This window comes from Balaenoptera ricei, chromosome 5 (assembly GCF_028023285.1).
Source record: "Balaenoptera ricei isolate mBalRic1 chromosome 5, mBalRic1.hap2, whole genome shotgun sequence".
NCBI lineage: Eukaryota > Metazoa > Chordata > Mammalia > Artiodactyla > Balaenopteridae > Balaenoptera > Balaenoptera ricei.
In genome coordinates this window covers 26,109,226-26,116,532 of record NC_082643.1, presented here as the reverse complement: position 1 = coordinate 26,116,532, position 7,307 = coordinate 26,109,226, and the positions used below count along the sequence as shown (strand labels likewise).

Here is a 7,307-nt window from a genome sequence, read left to right as displayed (position 1 = left end):
TGGAGCACAGGCTCTAGGCGTGTGGGCTTCAGTGGTTGTGGCTCGTGGGCTCTAGAGCGCAGACACAGCAGTTGTGGTGCAGGGGCTTAGTTGCTCCGCGGCATGTGGGAGCTTCCCGGACCAGAGATCGAACCCATGTCCCCTGAATTGGCAGGCGGATTCTTAACCACTGCGCCACGAGGGAGGTCCTCAACCACTTTCAAATATAAAAATTTTCTTATCTGTGAGCTGCACAAAAACAAGCTGTTTGGAGCCTGATAGATATGGTTTGCTGACCCCTGGCTGGATCATTGGTTTTTAATGTGTGGCTCATAAACCATGTTGGTGAGTGAGAGAGGGGCGTTTGGAGCACAGAATCATTACAAGGAATCTTCAAACGAAGCAATGTCTCTAAAGAAATGACCTTCTTATGTACATGCTATCTATTTTTCAAATGTATATACATTCAACTGAAATTAGCAAAATAAAAATCGTAGTACCTTCAAGCAAGTTAACAAGGTAGTAACAAGAGAGTCAAACAGCTCCCGCCCAGTCCGCGGCGCGCCCCCTGGGCTGGTGAAACAGGCGGGGTCGGCGTATCCACTGCCTCCCGGCCGCCAGGGCGGCGTGGATCCCGGCCCCGGCGTTTGACAGCGGGTCCCGACCTCACGTAGCCGCGCCTCCCGCCGCCCCCGCCGCCGCCCCCTACATGTGGCGCGTCGCGGCTGCCTGTCTTGGAGCACGCCTGCCGTCCCCCACAGTGGAGCTGGCCGGGCGGTTCCTGCTGGACGCGCTCGCGCCCCTGGAGGGCGCCCTGGGCTCCCTGTGCTACGTGCTGCTGAAGCTGGCGGGCTCGCCCTCCGGGCGCTACGCCGCGCCGCGCTCCGCATTTCGGCTACGGGCGCGGGCCGCCTGGGCGGGGCAGGAGCTGCCCTCGCTGGCGGTGCCGCTCCTCGCGTGCGCGGAGCGCCTCAGCCTCTGGCCCAACTGCATCCTCCTGACCACGTTCCTCATCCACTACGCGCAAAGGTTTTGTCTTGTGGTTGATAGGCATGCTGATAAACATCCATTCAGATCACGTCCTAAGGAACCTCAGGAAACCAGGGGAGACTGGATATAAAATACCAAGGGGGCGCTTGTTAATACATCACTGCAACCAACCACTTGGGAGAAGTCGAGTGGTGCGTCTACGCGCTCGCCAGCGGGTCCATCCAAGGCTGGGCTTTTGCTGTGTTCACCTTCTGTGTCCTGCTCACCAGGGCTCAGCAGCTTCACCAGTGGTACCACGAGAAATCTGAAGACTACGCAAAATTCAGAAAAATTATGACTCCGTTTTTGTTTTAAGTTCGTTGTCAATGGGGTTATCTTCAACTTGAAGCTTTTCGATCATGTTTCTCTCGGGATGATATAAATGAATTTACGTCTCGGTGATTTTTCTGCTACTTCACCTTTTGCAAGATTTGCTCTAGGAGTTTTTTCCACTAGCAAATGTGTAAGCTACCTAATAACAGTCTAATCAAACTGAAATCGCAGGTTGAAGTACGATGCTGCATACCAGGTCACGGGTCTGGAACTCTGTAATTGCAGCTTGACCCTCCTCTGATTTTGGGTTTGCCTCTGTGGACCCAAACATTCTCTACCCCTTGCACAACCCCCTACAGCAATGGGTTTAAGGTCAAAGGTGATGTTGTCCCCTCCCCCTATGGAGGCGTGTTCTGTCTTCATGTCCCTCTCATCCCCCTTAGGTCCGAGAGGCCTGGGTCCCCACAGAGTACCCACCATAGCCTCTCACTGTTGGGTGCTAGGCAGGCGGAGAAGTTGGGTGTAGGGAGAGGAGAGGCCCAGCGGAGGCCGGTGCAAACGGCCTCTGGCACCTGCTGCAGCCTGGTCCACCAGGTGACCTCACTGGCAGGACAGGGCACTGGAGGCATTCTTAAGGAGCAAGATGCTGGGTCCCCCATGAAAGGCCCTCAGCTGGGAGCACGAAGGTGCCACAGGGCAGCCCTCCCGTCTCTGGTCACTCGCCATGAGCCATTAGGAGTCTCTGGCTTGGGATGGTTTTTCTTCCTCCTTCTAGGTAGAATTAGAATTTTTTAAAGGCACTTTTTCCTTTTAAGTGCATCTCAATATTGCAAAACTATAATTTGAAGCAGAATTTCGTATTTTAGATGCACTCAAAACCTCCATGGAGATGAATGACAGTAATAAAATGTACTACTTATTGCCAGACATGTAAAAGAAATCTCCCCACTGGAAGGCTACCTACTGAGTCTCTTGCCCCCTCTGTGAAAATCCAATGAACACATGGTACAGACCCCTCCTCTCCTGGGACAGCACTACCTCTATTGCTTCCCGCATTTGCAGGGGTGGGAACCGAGCAAGGTGTAAGTGGAGAGAGTCCGTGTTCGCTTATGATGGCTAATGATGCTGGGTGGCAGAGGCCTCCAGGACACGCCTGACATTGTGTCCCATATGTTCTCCGACCGACTGCCACCTTTGGGTAGGGAGCAGGCCCTCCTGCCCCCTGCACCCCGGGCCCCTGGGCACCCCATCGGCTCCCTCCCCCCTTCTCCTGGTTCATCTTCCCAACCAGGGGCTCGCTCCCCATGAGTTTTCATGTAGAAACTGTTCTTGGTGTTAGTGGCTTTTAGAGTCCCTGACGGTTTTAGAATTACCCGGAAAACTCTTCCTGATGTGGTTGTGCTTCATTTTTAACTAAAAATTGAATGCTTTTGTGGGGAAATTTTATGATCAAATAAACTTTGGCCCTTTTTCTGATTGAATTAATTACTTGAAACCATAAAGCAATAAATATTTAGGATCTCCTCCAGAAAACTCAAAAATGTGAGCAAGTCTTGACTGATTTGGGCCCCTGGGCTCTGGAAGGTGTACCTGGCCAGAAAGATGCTTGTCTGAGAACTAGAGATACTCATTGTGACTTTTACCTCTGTTGGTGCTTCTTTTTTATTTGAGTGACCAAAAGTTTGGGTTAAATGGGGATTTGATGCCTGGTTACTACCTCACTAGCATGCACTGGGTAGATGATTGACATAGGAAGAGATCTTGCTCTATCTTGTCTGCCTGTCTTCCCTTTGCTAAAAACTGTAACTAGCAAATTATGACAATTTGTTATTGTGTTAGTTATAATAATTAAGGAGATTAATAAAATTACTGTTAAAAATTAAAAAAAAAAAAGATAGTCAAACAGATTTCAACCCACCTATTCCTAAGAGTGGCTGTTTTACTACTGTTCTACTACTACACTGAGAATATAGCAGTTCCAGTCTTTAAAACAAAATTAGGCACAAATGAAAGAATAAAGAAGAATGGAAGGAAAAAGGAAGAAAGGAAGGAATGAAGAGATGCATGAGGGAGGGAATGATGGAGGGAGAAAAAAAGATCTGAACAAGGCAAGAGAAAGCAAGACATAAAGAGCGTGATCTCATTAGAAAAAGATACCGAACAATTACAAGAGAGGTAGAGAGAGACGGACATTCTGTAAAATAAAGCTCTCATATGTTTGGAGAGATGCTTCCTAATCTTTCCAGTACAGATAAAATCATAACATTAAAGAAACTAGACAATAGAGTCACAAGTACCATTAGTTTCATAAGTACACTTTTTAAACCTAAATTCCTTCAATCACATGCAAAATCTCAAAGGGTGTCAGGAACGCCAGCCTTTGTGTCAAATGCAAACTTTTATGTTTGGGAAGAAAAAAAGTAATAAACTGAAAGGGCTTGGGGTGCTAGAAAGATTATAATTATGTTAATAACATGATAATAAGTTAATAGCCGTGATAGGAGTAAGAACTAACATTGATAGAGGTCCACTTTCGGATCTCATTGAATAGATGCAGTTAATTTGGCAAGTTTAGAGAGAAAAAAGCATATCTGGATACTTGAAAAAATAAAAAATATGATATTTACAGAGAAACCTAATTACAGATGTGTTCGATTATGGCCACTGCAATTTATTATGTAATTAAATTACTAGCCAAAAGACCTGAAATCCAGCTGTGAACAAATATGCTAAAATTTAAGTATATATCAAAAACCAATAGCATAGGAATTTATAATGTCATATAATTTACTGCATGTTACCACATAATCAGATCCTAATAATTTAATCTTAATCTTTAAAATGGCTAACTATAATTTATACTAATTGTATGGTTTCTATATATTGAAAGAATACATATGTATGTGTGAGTGTATATGTCTTTATTGGTTTCCACTGTGCAAACAAAATCTAATATTATAGAAATGAAAAACCAACTTGTTAAGAACAAAAATATTGAGAGAATGAAAAAATTAGAATGAAAAAGAGAGAAAAGAGAAACAGAGAGGTGAAGAAGGCAAAAGAAAAAAAGAGTAGGACCAGCAGGAGAAGAAAGGAAAAAAGAAGACTGGATGTTTGGGGCCTGATGATGCGTGGAAGAAGTATTGCTATTTTACTCTGTCAAGCCAATACTTCTGGAGAGGAGGTGTGACAAGCATGATTATCTATGAAGAATTAAAGAGGGTTTGAACACAAATAGTGTTTTAAGACACTTCACTCCACAAACTTAGTTCTGAACCTTCTATTAAGATTCCTTTGAATACAAGCCTCTGGTACACTCCGTGGAGAGGAAGAAAAATTTATGATGGAAGCAATTTATCTTAAGACATGGTGGGGAGGTAGGAGGGATGCTGCCATACTATTTACAAATGACGCTTCCAGACCTCTGTTATCGTAACAAGGAAACGATATGGATTTCACCCTTCTCTTTAGAACGTACTGTTTTAAAATAGCATAGGTAACATGCATGTTTTCAATAAAGGTATTTATTCCTTTCCTTTCCCATCCTTGCCCCTTTTCTGTGCTATTTACTAACAGCAGCTGTCAGTAAACTGACTAGTTGTCCCCTTAATATACATTCTCCTTTCTTTTATAGCAAGAGAAGTTTCAGCAGCGGACTCTGTCACATAGCTGAAGACAGTATTTCCCAGTCTTCCTCACTGCCAGATGTGGTCATGTGACTAGGTTCTGGCCAATAGAGCATGAGTAGAAGTGACTGCAATTTCCAGGATCCACCTTTCAAAAGAATAATGTATTATCTCTCTCCTTTTTTACTCCTTCCAAGCTCTTCCCTTTTCTTGAAAGCCCTGTGATGGCAGAAGCTAGAGCAACCCTACTTCTTCCCCACGTCTATCCGCATTACTGTACTTTATATTTTTCCCATAGCATAAATTGCCTTCTATGCATGAAATTATATAACTAAAAATATATATTTGTTACTCATCAGATTCACTGTTGTCACTCTTCTATAGGAAAGAGCAGAGTTGTTTCTTTTTTCTGTTCTGTTTCCCTAGCACCTAAAACACCTTAAGATACATAGAATGTACTCAATAAATAACTGTTGAATAAATTAATATTCATACAAAGAGAATCAGGAGAGCTTGTAAAATTAGAAATCTACAGATACTCTTGAAATCTCTGGCAGCAACATGTAGTTGAGATTATTACCACTAAATAAATTGTTTTAGATCTTTGCCTAAATACTGTTTCTTGACATGCCTACTATGTAATTTCTGTTTCTGACTTTTTGCTTGCTTGTTGGTTATGTATCAATATTAAGACAGTATAAAGAAAAAAGGGAGAAAAGACATAAATTAGTTAAAGGATTTTTTTTTCTTTCAATCAAGGCCCACAGAAGAATGCAAACCGGGATTTCACACAAATAAAACACAAAGGATTTTTTTGGTGTTGTTTTTCTTTTCTTTGCTCTAGACATAAAAATATAAACTATTAGATTCTGGCTTTGGGAATTAAGTGCAGAAACTTTAAACTTTCTTTAGTAAATCTGATAAATAATATATTTGCTTCAGTGCATTGTGTCACTATTTTAGGGGTGTGAATTTGGACATAGAAGAAAAGGAAAGGAAAAATATGAAAAGAAATGAAGGAGGGACTTCCCAGGTGGCACAGTGGTTGAGAATCCGCCTGCCAATGCAGGGGACACCGGTTCAATCCCTGGTCCAGGAAGATCCCACATGCCATGGAGCAACTAAGCCCATGTGCCACAATTACTGTGCCTACACTCTAGAGCCTGCAAGCCACAACTACTGAACCCAAGTGCTGCAACTCCTGAAGCCCTCATGCCTAGAGCCTGTGCTCTGCAAAAAAGAGAAACCACCGTAATGAGAAGCCCGCACACCACAACGAAGAGTAGCTCTCCACTCACCACAGCTAGAGAAAGCCCATGCACAGCAACAAAGACCCAACGCAGCCAAAAAACAAAAAAAAAAAAACAGAAATGAAGGAAAATGAGAGTAAAGGAGAAATATATTTATATTAGGCAAGCAAACAGTGATATTAAAAGAAGACAAATTTATACATATTACTTACAGAAAACTATTTCTACTATTTCATTTATATATGTAGAAATATAAAATTAAAACATAGCAGAAAAGAAAAATATAAGTATTAGAAATATGAAAATAATATAAATATAAATGAATAATTAAAACAAATAAAATAAATGTTATATAAATAAATTTAAATAAATATATGCAAACATATACAATATATAAACAAAAATATACAAACAAAATAAATACATAATAAATATAAATAAATCTAAAATATGTAAGTAAAATAGAAAAATATTAAAATATAAAAAATAAAATAAAAAAGAAACATAAAGTAAATCCTCATTTATTTTAGACTGCCACATTGTGCTCTATAGCATAGTAATTCTATAATTTCTTCAGTCATTGCATGACAAACAATACTTTAGTGAAAATCCTTTTGCATTTCTCTGTTTTCTATAAAAGTTGTCAGGAATTGGAGATACTGAGTCATAGATTATATGCAATTTTTAAAACTTAGTAGATACTATCAAATTACCCTTTACTGTCATAACTCCTATTGGAACAATCATTTAAAAGCACTTAAAGACTAAGCATCGCATACCTCTAGAGGTTACTACCCTACTAAAAGACAGACTATACAACAGTTAGCTCCATTTCATTAGGAGAAGTTAAGTCAGGAAGAAATAACTGGTTTCATTCCACCTTCTAGGATTAGGAACAAGTAGGCTTCAACCGTTCATAGAAAAAATATTTAGGGCCTGTTTTTGACCAAGCACTGTTCTAATTATTGAGGACAATATAATGAATAAAACACAGTTCTTAAAAACAGGGTATTTACATTCTAGTTAGAAAGAGCAGTCAATAAATAAATGACTGAGTATAGACTATGAGACATGGTGACAGGCCTTATGGAGAAATATAACCCTGGGTAATGCTGCTGGAATGCAGGGCTTAGAATTGTCTACAGGGTGG

General features: G+C 41.1%; 1 pseudogene; it reads left to right on the top strand.

Moving 5' to 3' along the window:
* Positions 1-688: 688 nt before the first annotated feature.
* Positions 689-1,323, top strand: LOC132366771 (3-oxo-5-alpha-steroid 4-dehydrogenase 1-like; annotated as a pseudogene).
* Positions 1,324-7,307: the final 5,984 nt, after the last annotated feature.